An 11,980-nucleotide genomic window follows, 5' to 3' on the forward strand; every position below is an offset into this window, starting at 1 on the left:
AGTTTTTCTTCTCATGTTGGGCAATGACAAGGTAAGCACACTTCAATCCATTACGGATCAAAGAAAGTTTTTCTCATTTGGGCAATGACAAAGCATACACATTTCAAGTTTAAAATGGTATTAAGTGGGAAATTAGGCCATAAGTTACACCACTTCAATTTCAATATTGCATTAAGTGGGAAATTAGGCCATAAGTTACACCACTTCAATTTCAATATTGCATTAAGTGGGAAATTAGGCCATAAGTTAGACCACTTCAATTTCAATATTGCATTAAGTGGGAAAATTAGGCAATGGTGCTTGGAAAGGAAAAAAATATTTTGTGGTGGTGATTCATTCTCAAAGCCTATAAATAGGCTTCTCCATCAAGGTATCAAGCATCAAGGAATTCACAAATACATTTCTCTACTCCCAAATTGGAGGAGAACACACCAAAACCTTGAAGCAAGAAACCAGAATAACGTGTACAAAATAATATTTTTGTGTTTATGATTTTTGGGGTTACGATCTCTCTTAAATTTGGTCCTGTGATTCTATCTCCGTAAGATCTAGATTTGTTGATCCAAGGGCCGTCGAGGCTTAATCTTGGATGAACAGTTGTAAGTTTCTTCAAGGGCCTTCGGGGCTTGATCTTGAATGTTGATGGATGAGCGGATCTTCAAGGGCTTTTGGGCTTGATCTTGAAGAACGGTTGGTTTTCTTCAAGGGCCGTCGAGGCTTGATCTTGAATGAACAGTTGGTTTTCTTCAAGGGCCGTCGAGGCTTGATCTTGAATGAACAGTTGGTTTTCTTCAAGGGCTTTTGGGCTTGATCTTGAAGAATAGATGTGTGGATTTGTTTGTTGATCCAAGGACCGTCGGGGCTTGATCTTGGATGAACAGTTGTTGAACGGATCTTCAAGGGGCGTTGGGCTTGATCTTGAAGAATGGGTGTATGGGTTTGTTGAGGTTGTTGATCCAAAGGGCCGTTGGGGCTTGATCTTAGGATGAACGGATGATGAATGATGAACACTTTCTTCAAGGGGCCGTCGGGGCTTGATCTTGAGTTGGTGGGAGTTCTTCAAGGGCCGTTGGGGCTTGATCTTGAAAGAGGATTTGACGAAGAAACGAAGAGTACTTTCTTGATCCTTCGGGATTTTCTTGAGAGCTTTAGAACTTTAAGGCTTCAAGGTTTTGGTGTGTAGAGAAATGTATTTGTGAATTGGTTTTGGTGTGTGTTGGCTTTTCTTGGGAATTTGGATGGTTGGAAGCTTTGGAGTTTCAAAGCTTCAAGGATTTGGGGAATTCTCTTCCAATTTGGGAGTAGAGAAATGTATTTGTGAATTGGTTGATGAGTCTGGCAGTTTGCAAGTTTTTCTCATCTGCAGTCTTTATCAGCTTTGCAATTGTTTCCTTCATCTGAACCAGCTGTTTTTCAATGGAGGTAGTGCCGATGGTCATGACTTGTTCTTTGTTTGAAGCCATGGAGTGTGCTTGAATATCTTGAACGGAGACAGAGATGAGAGGTAGAGATTGTCCCACCGAGCGTGCCAAATTTGTGAACACGAAAGTTTCCTTGAAACAAGAAACCAGAATAACGTGTACAAAATAATATTTTTGGTGTTTATGATTTTGGGGTTACGATCTCTCTCAAATTTGGTCCTCTGATTCTATCTCCGTAAGATGTAGATTTGTTGATCCAAGGGCCGTCGAGGCTTGATCTTGGATGAACAGTTGTAAGTTTCTTCAAGGGCCTTCGGGGCTTGATCTTGAATGTTGATGGATGAGCGGATCTTCAAGGGCTTTCGGGCTTGATCTTGAAGAACGGTTGGTTTTCTTCAAGGGCCGTCGAGGCTTGATCTTGAATGAACAGTTGGTTTTCTTCAAGGGCTTTTGGGCTTGATCTTGAAGAATAGATGTGTGGATTTGTTTGTTGATCCAAGGGCCGTCGGGGCTTGATCTTGGATGAACAGTTGTTGAACGGATCTTCAAGGGGCGTTGGGCTTGATCTTGAAGAATGGGTGTATGGGTTTGTTGAGGTTGTTGATCCAAAGGGCCGTTGGGGCTTAATCTTAGGATGAACGGATGATGAATGATGAACACTTTCTTCAAGGGGCCGTCGGGGCTTGATCTTGAGTTGGTGGGAGTTCTTCAAGGGCCGTTGGGGCTTGATCTTGAAGGAGGATTTGACGAAGAACGAAGATTGCTTTCTTGATCCTTCGGGATTTTCTTGAGAGCTTTAGAGCTTCAAGGCTTCAAGGTTTTGGTGTGTTCTCCTCCAATTTGGGAGTAGAGAAATGTATTTGTGAATTCCTTGATGCTTGATACCTTGATGGAGAAGCCTATTTATAGGCTTTGAGAATGAATCACCACCACAAAATATTTTTTTCCTTTCCAAGCACCATTGCCTAATTTTCCCACTTAATGCAATATTGAAATTGAAGTGGTGTAACTTATGGCCTAATTTCCCACTTAATACCATTTTAAACTTGAAGTGGTCTAACTTATGGCCTAATTTCCCATTTAACACCATTTTAAACTTGAAATGTGTATGCTTTGTCATTGCCCAAATGAGAAAAACTTGCTTTGATCCGTAATGGATTGAAGTGTGCTTACCTTGTCATTGCCCAAATTGAGAAGAAAAACCTTGTTTAATCATCCAAGGGTATTTCTTCCTATTTTGTTGAGTCACATGCCATGTGTACAATTTGTACGACACGTGGCGTATGCCATGTATGCCTTGACACGTCAAAACTTTAATGCGTTGGGTGAACATTTGTTTTTACTGAAATTTCGATGTCTACAAATGCCCCCACTCCAAGGCGCGTCGTAGACATGTGCTTGTCACGTGTAGAAGATGCGTTTTGAAGTCCCTTAATGTAGATGTCAACCCAAGGGCCGTCGAGGCTTGATCTTGAATTGGGCTGGAAATTTCTTCAAGGGCCATTGAGGCTTGATCTTGAGTTTGACTGGAAGATTTTTTGGTTTCCTCCAATCGTTGATTTTCCACAGGCTTAGTCTTGAACTGGGCTGGAAATTTCTTCAAGGGCCATTGAGGCTTGATCTTGAGTTCGACTGGAAGATTTTCTGGTTTCCTCCAATCGTTGATTTTCCTTTGTGCTACTCTTGAACTGGGCAGCAGGAAATTTCTTCAAGGGTATTTCTTCCTATTTTGTTGAGTCACACGCCATGTATACAATTTGTACGACACGTGGCGTATGCCATGTATGCCTTGACACGTCAAAACTTTAATGCATTGGTGAACATTTGTTTTACTGAAATTTTGATGTCTACAAATGCCCCCACTTCAAGGCGCGTCGTAGACATGTGCTTGTCACGTGTAGAAGATGCGTTTTGAAGTCCCTTAATGTAGATGTCAACCCAAGGGCCGTCGAGGCTTGATCTTGAGTTCGACTGGAAGATTTTCTGGTTTCCTCCAATCGTCTGAGCTTTACTCTTTTTTTCTGTTTCTTTGTTCAATCTTTCCAATTCGTATTGAAGAGGGTTAGAGGATAGCTCAGCATATGCAGTTGTTGCTTGTCTCCACATGCTTTAATGTATCATTTTCACTTGCCTTACTTGCTCCCCTTTGCAGAAGTGGTCCCTTCTCTGGAAGTGTATCAACCGTTGAAGATGACTACTCGAGAGCAACGCTAGGTAAGCAACCAGGGAATAGATTCCAGGCAGTCGGTTCCAGATCGGAAGACTGACTCCAAGTGCCGGCTGATTGCTTCTTTCACTTTGCCATGCGAGTAAGAACAAGGACAAAGGAAAAGACAAGGAAAAAGCATGATATGAGATACCTTTGCTTTCGACCTTGATGATATGAGATACCTTTGCTTTTGAAGAAGCGGCGAATGGATCAGCACATGTATTTGTTGTGCTTGTCTCCTACAGAAAAAAAGAGTAAAGCTCAGACCTTCGGGGGAGACCAAAATTTCCTGCTGCCCAGTTCAAGAGTAGCACAAAGGAAAATCAACGATTGGAGGAAACCAGAAAATCTTCCAGTCGAACTCAAGATCAAGCCTCGATGGCCCTTGAAGAAATTTCCTGCTGCCCAGTTCAAGAGTAGCACAAAGGAAAATCAACGATTAGAGGAAACCAGAAAATCTTCCAGTCGAACTCAAGATCAAGCCTCGATGGCCCTTGAAGAAATTTCCTGCTGCCCAGTTCAAGAGTAGCACAAAGGAAAATCAACGATTGGAGGAAACCAGAAAATCTTCCAGTCGAACTCAAGATCAAGCCCCAACGGCCCTTGAAGAACTCCCACCAACTCAAGATCAAGCCCCGACGGCCCCTTGAAGAAAGTGTTCATCATTCATCATCCGTTCATCCTAAGATTAAGCCCCAACGGCCCTTTGGATCAACAACCTCAACAAACCCATACACCCATTCTTCAAGATCAAGCCCAACGCCCCTTGAAGATCCGTTCAACAACTGTTCATCCAAGATCAAGCCCCGACGGCCCTTGGATCAACAAACAAATCCACACATCTATTCTTCAAGATCAAGCCCAAAAGCCCTTGAAGAAAACCAACTGTTCATTCAAGATCAAGCCTCGACGGCCCTTGAAGAAAACCAACCGTTCTTCAAGATCAAGCCTGAAAGCCCTTGAAGATCCGCTCATCCATCAACATTCAAGATCAAGCCCCGAAGGCCCTTGAAGAAACTTACAACTGTTCATCCAAGATCAAGCCTCGACGGCCCTTGGATCAACAAATCTACATCTTACGGAGATAGAATCAGAGGACCAAATTTGAGAGAGATCGTAACCCCAAAATCATAAACACCAAAAATATTATTTTGTACACGTTATTCTGGTTTCTTGTTTCAAGGAAACTTTCGTGTTCACAAATTTGGCACGCTCGGTGGGACATCTCTACCTCTCATCTCTATCCTTAAATCAAGGAATTCACAAATACATTTCTCTACTCCCAAATTGGAGGAGAACACACCAAAACCTTGAAGCCTTGAAGCTCTAAAGCTCTCAAGAAAATCCCGAAGGATTAAGAAAGCAATCTTCGTTCTTCGTCAAATCCTCCTTCAAGATCAAGCCCCAACGGCCCTTGAAGAACTCCCACCAACTCAAGATCAAGCCCCGACGGCCCCTTGAAGAAAGTGTTCATCATTCATCATCCGTTCATCCTAAGATTAAGCCCCAACGGCCCTTTGGATCAACAACCTCAACAAACCCATACACCCATTCTTCAAGATCAAGCCCAACGCCCCTTGAAGATCCGTTCAACAACTGTTCATCCAAGATCAAGCCCCGACGGCCCTTGGATCAACAAACAAATCCACACATCTATTCTTCAAGATCAAGCCCAAAAGCCCTTGAAGAAAACCAACTGTTCATTCAAGATCAAGCCTCGACGGCCCTTGAAGAAAACCAACCGTTCTTCAAGATCAAGCCCGAAAGCCCTTGAAGATCCGCTCATCCATCAACATTCAAGATCAAGCCCCGAAGGCCCTTGAAGAAACTTACAACTGTTCATCCAAGATCAAGCCTCGACGGCCCTTGGATCAACAAATCTACATCTTACGGAGATAGAATCAGAGGACCAAATTTGAGAGAGATCGTAACCCCAAAATCATAAACACCAAAAATATTATTTTGTACACGTTATTCTGGTTTCTTGTTTCAAGGAAACTTTCGTGTTCACAACAACCTTTGAAACTGATTATTCAAAACCCGTTTGTTTTCGAGTTTTACTTCAGTTTGTTTTCCTTGAAAGAAGTTTCCTTTGCTCCTTATTTTTCTTTGATATGCAATATGGTACAGTTAATTTTGTGATGCAATGCTGCTAGGTCTTGAAATGGGAAGACCAGATAACAGTAGCCACCGAAACTGATTTCAGGTATGGAAGCTTGTGGAGTTGTTACGGTTGTAGTACCAGGGCCAACAGGCAGGCGAGTTGGAGATGTTGTAGCCTATGCAGGTCCTTCCTGCAAACAAAGCTGTGCTCGTTCCTCCTTCCATTGATCCCAAAGTTGCAGCGTCCCTCTTGGTTAAGGGGATGATAGCTCACTGTGTACTACGCCATTGTTTCAAGGTAGTTTAATACTTGTGCAACTGCATTTACTCATTTTCATCTTCCTTGAAAACAAATGTGGCAATGCAGAACATTTTTATAATTCATCTGAACAGAAAAGTATATAATTAATTAAAGGGCTTCAATAATCTTAACATTGCTGCATTCTACAATTGAATTTATAACACTGGCCATCCCCTTTTCAAATTTTGAAACTTTTGTTACTTGTCGTTATTAGATACGACTTGAGGGTCGTTATGCAGCGAACATGGACACATGGTCCTTGTTCACGCAGCCGCTGGTGGAGTTGGATCCTTTTTATGCCAGTGGGCTAATGCCCTCGGTGCCACTGTCATAGGAACCGTATCAACTCAAGAGAAAGCAGCTCAAGCCAAGGAGGATGGATGCCACCATGTCATAATCTGTAAGGAAGAGGACTTTGTCGCTCGTGTGAAAGAAGTAATTTTCGACAATGGCGTTGATGTTGTCTTTGATGGCGTAGGGAAGGATACGTTTTGACGTATAAGTTTTACTCTTCTTATTTATCTCCGTAATTATGTCATGATTTACTCAAATGTTGTTGCATACATATCCTTGATCAACTCCATAATCGACGCAAGTGACTTGTAACTCAGTTGGTCAAGGGCATTCGACTTCATCTGATATATAACATTTGTTTTGGACTACGAATTCTTTCCAATAGATATTGTTTTCAGGGATCGCTGGCAACCTCAAAGACTCGTGGACTCATGGTGAGTTTTGGGCAGTCATCAGACGAGCCAAATCCGGTTCCCTTATCAGCTATTGCAGCAAAATCCCTCTTCTTGACTCGGCCTAGCCTCTTTCATTACGCTGTAACTCGAGACGAACTGTTAGAGACTACAGGAGAGGTATTTGCCAATGTTGCATCGGGTACATTGCGGGTTCGAGTGAATCACACCTACCCGTTGTCTGAAGCAACACAGGCACACGCAGACCTGGAGAACAGGAAAACATCTAGATCTGTTGTGCTTACCCCCTAAGTCTAAAGCGAATAAGGGCTTCAGGTTGATGAGGATATCCGACTGCGATGGATGTCTCCTACCGTACACGTCAAGAAATGAACTCATTAAGCTAGCAATAAAAAGAGCTGAACTTTTTTGCATCGTTATTGATTTCTAAGTATTATCTGAAAAGTAGTTTTGAGCTAAAACTTTTGGAACATCATATGTAAACTCTTTTAGATCCAGCTGAAGAATTGAAATCCTTGTTCTTGAGAGGGATTTGAAAATCACTATAATCTAGGTGAGAGGGATTTGAACTTTCGTGTAAGGGACAACAACTTTTGCAGTTTTGGTATTTCTTTTATACAACGTAATTCTAAGGGATTGGGGATTTGGTTAGGCCATACAATGGACCGACCACTAACTAGGCATCGAATTCAACATAAATTAAAACATCTCGCTCACAAGTAAAAAGGAAAACCACTAAATCGTAGTACTAGTTCGTTAGAGTATCTATATTACATCTCCAATTTTTTTTTAGGTAATAAATACTAATGAGCTCATACACTATTTTTTGAGTGAGAAGCTCACACACAGTGTGTAAATATAAAAGATTTCAAAAGAGGGAAAACATATGTGGAACAGAGAGAAGCTAGATAAAATTGTGCGAGGAGAGCGTGGGAGTTGAGAGAGATATTTTGGTAACATGTGTGTGAAGGAAGAAAAAAACAGGGAAAAAAAAATATATATTACTTTAATGTATGAGCCCTCTAATTCTAGTACGTGGAGTTCATGTGAGGGTGCCAATGTAACCAAGTGACGTGGGAAGCATGCACATGTGCGAACACACAATCCTTGCCATGAAAACCATGGGCTCCAAGAGCTGGTTTTTTGAAACTATGTGCCCTCAAGTCCCTATAAATTAAGGAATTCTAGTCAGGTAACTATAATTTACATTTTTAGAATTGGCCAAGTTGAAATGGGAGATAAGCCTCCCAGATGCCAATGAAGATAAGTGGTTGGGAGGGTGGTCTCATAATTCATGTTCATATTCTTCATGAGAATTAAGAAGATGGTGGAAGAGGACTTCTCTCTCATGGCACTCATTTTTATTGTTTCTAGGAGTCTCCATTTTAACAATGTTTTGGACCTCATTATTATATTTGTCACTTATTTTCTTAGTCAGCTTAGATGTTATACTATATTTATTGCTCAATAAACCGTAATACTGTTTCCATATGCCTTATAAAGTTTTCCTTAATGCTCACCGAAAATATTTTGCCAAAATAAACAATTTGAATTTTTAACAAAAAAACTTGGGTGTTAGGGGGGCTTAACAAACGCAAAACAAGGTGGACTCTGCGTACGCAGAACAAGACGTACCTTGGCACATGGAAAGTGAGGAAGGGCTCCATAAACGAGGTAGGCTCTACGCATCGAAAACGAGGCAGGATTCATCGTGCAAACTGAGGTAAGCTCAGCGTCAGATAAATAAGGCACACAAAACGAGGAAGGCCAGTGCCCAAAAAAAGAGGATATAGATTCAATATAAAGGCATTTGAATTTAAATAAAGTAATGTAGGAAGAAAAAAACAGAAAATAAATAATAAAATAGAAAATGATATGATCGTTACTTAACTACCGATCATCCACAAACCCTGTTGGTGTCCACATAGCGACTTCATTAAGAAATAATCGCTAAAATCATACCGATCGACCTTTTCAATTTTTATTTATTTATATTTTTTGCTAATGTTTCTTTTATTTCTTTTAACATAACAACAAATTATCATATTTATGTTCTTCAAATATATTTTTCCGTGCAAAATCTATTATAATTCATTTTTAAACACTTATAATCAACAATTTAAAACATAAATTTAAAGATATTTAAATTTAATAGTGGTTACTCAAATAACGTAACATATAAATAAGAAACTCAAAGGAAAAAACAAAAAACAAATAAATAAATTGGAAAAGGAAACAACCAATCCTTGCCCAGACCTAGTTAAATCATCGTTCAATTTATTTTCACCTATACCTCATCGTGAAGTTTTGAAAAGTAAGGTGAGACTTTTCATTGAGATTCTTGAAGGTAGAATCCATTTGATAATGTTTTGGACCTCACTACTATAATTTTCACTTATTTTTTCAGTTTTGGGCTTAAATATTATATTAAATATACATTTGTTGCTCAATGTAATAATAAATAAATAAAGAATATCCATATCTAACAACACTAGATAATGCCACTTAATATTACGGTCTAATGATTTCATCTTTACTTGTAAGTGAGAGGTCTTAAGTTTGATTCTCACCAAAAACGAATTTAAATCACATTATTCCTAGCCCAGAGGATAAACTCACCCTCTCTCCTTAATATTAATATCCTTTGTTAAGGAAAAAAAACAACATTAGATATTCAATTTGTGTTGTTTGTAATCAAAATTTATAGTTTTAATGTGCTTATAATTACTAGTTTATTTAACATGAAATGAGTATTAAAATCATTACAATTTATGATTTCAGGTGCGTGTACGAGGATTTGGATCCTCGACGGATCCCCTTCTTGGGGATCTTAGGGATCAACGCACACGGACCATTGATAAAAAATCATGTGGCCCCAATTAAATACTTTTTATATTTTTAAAAGTAAAAAGTCTCGATTTCGTGAAAAATATAAAAATGAAAAAACCTCAAAGTACGCCGCGCACGGGGACCCTATAGCTTTCACCAAAGATTGTGCTTGTACGGGTCTCTTACTCGTCCATTCATCTGGAGCATATGGACATTCCAAGAAACACCTTTCCCTTACAAGCCATTCTTGTGCTTAAAAGCTGGCATGTAAGGAGTTTTATGTACTCCCATATCCCTTGTAGGTCTCATTGATATGTTAATAACAAGGAATATGCAAGTTTTGGATATCTCCGTATATAGGATATGTGCCGTTGTGAGATATTTAAAAATTTTCCACCAATATGCTTTTTTTCTCTTCAGTTGTTCCTTGAAAGAGTGCACCGTCTGTCTCTAAAGCGAATTTAGAAAACAAGATAACATAGTAGTTCCTACCCACATGGTCCACTCCCTTAACAGGTCCACGTGAATCATAGTTAGCAGCTACAGTTAAACCACCTGCCTCCTTCGACTGGAGACCAATAGTTGTGTGAAGTATGAGCAATAAGCCTTGTTTGATGATGTGAAGGTAAAAATGTCATTTTATGTTTTCTGAGAGTAAATTCAAATCCCGGAGTCAAAACATTTATTAATATAAAAAATATTTCACGATCTCAAACAAATTATCCCTCAGTCAAATGCTTTTCGCTTTTTGGGAGTGATTTCCAATCACCTTCCTTTTCACTTTTTTTTTTTTTTTTTTTTTTACCCAGAAAAAAATAAATGAGAAGTTCAATTTTGGTGGTAGCTGCCTACTCAAATTATACAATGGCGTTTGTGTGAAAGAAAGAGGACTTTATCGCTCGTGTGAAAGAAATAACTTTCGACAATGGCGTTGATGTTGTCTATGATGGAGTAGGGAAGGATACGTTTGAGGTTTAAGTTTTACTTTTCTTATGATCTCCATAAGTGTGTCATGATTTACTCATATGTTGCTGCATATATATGCCTAACCAACTCCAAAACTGACGCAAGTGACTTCTAACTCAGTTGGTCAAGAACATTTGACATTATCTGATATATAACATTTATTTTGGACTATGAATTCTTACAAATAGATATTGTTTTCAAGGATCGCTGGCAGCGATGAAGACTCGTGGGCACATGGTGAGTTTTGGGCAGTCATCAGGCGAGCCAGATCCAGTTCCCTTACAAGTGAATTCAATGCACCATTTCTAATAATTCGCTTGATTAAGATTCCAATACTTTACTTGAAAGAATTTAAGCTAGGGTTGTATTGCATAAGCTCAACTCAATTAAAGATGAGTGAGGTTTTGCCTTTATTATATAGGGATTACAAGATAAGTATGTTACAATATAAACGTATAGTAGATTACAAGTGAATTCAAATTACAAATATAAACTGATAGAGTCTAAGAAGAGATAGGACTACGTTGGGTTCTCTATTTGGTGAAGAGTCCTTGAGTTATCCAAACTAACTTTGACTTAGTAAGCGGGACTTAGATGATTCAAAATGCAGGGATATGGATTGCTGACATGGAGTACATGTAGGAATAATAGGTTTATCACGCCCTCGCAAGCTAAGCGGGCGTTTACGAACAGGAAGCTTGGAGAAGAGATAACTGAAACAAGCAGAGGACAACCTTTTGTGAGAAGATCTGCAATCTGATCAGTAGTTGCGACATAGCCAACTTGAATTTCTTTGCGAACAACCTTTTCTCGCACATAATGATAATAAACTTCAACGTGTCTCATCTTTGCCTGATAAACAAGATTAGAAGCTACCGCAAGTGCACTGATATTGTCGCACTATAACTTTGGTGGAGAAAGAGAAAGGTGCAGGTCATGAAAGATATGGCAAAACCAAGATAAAGTGGTTGCCATATAGGTCTGTTGTCTATACTCGGCCTCAGTGCTTGAGCAAGACACCCCTCGCTGTTTCTTGGAGCTCCAAGATACAAGATTATCTCCAAGGAAAATGCAATAGCCCCTAGTGGAGCGCCAATCATAAGGATCTCCAGCGTAGTCCACATCGGCAAATGTAGTGAGTGTGAGAGGACTAGGTTTACAGACAATGCCCTGATCATGAATGGCCTTCAAGTATCAGAATATGCGTTTAACAGCAACCCAATGAGTAGTAGTGGGTGAATGCATATATTGGCAGACCTAATTGACGGTGAAAGTAACATTAGGTCTTGTGAAAAGAAGATATTGGAGAGCACCAGCTATACTTCAAAAATTAGTGCCATCTGACAAAGGTTCTTCGTCATATATACTCAACTTACGGCCAGTTGCAAAGAACCATGTAAGAAAGCATTCTGAACATCAACTTGTCAGATAGGCCAATTGTAGT

General features: G+C 39.6%; 1 pseudogene; it reads left to right on the forward strand.

Annotated features, from left to right (window-relative positions):
* Window positions 1-5,838: 5,838 nt before the first annotated feature.
* LOC137721467 (uncharacterized) lies at window positions 5,839-7,032 on the forward strand (annotated as a pseudogene).
* The last annotated feature ends 4,948 nt before the right edge of the window (window positions 7,033-11,980 follow it).

Source organism: Pyrus communis, chromosome 16 (assembly GCF_963583255.1).
Source record: "Pyrus communis chromosome 16, drPyrComm1.1, whole genome shotgun sequence".
In the NCBI taxonomy this organism is placed as follows: domain Eukaryota; kingdom Viridiplantae; phylum Streptophyta; class Magnoliopsida; order Rosales; family Rosaceae; genus Pyrus; species Pyrus communis.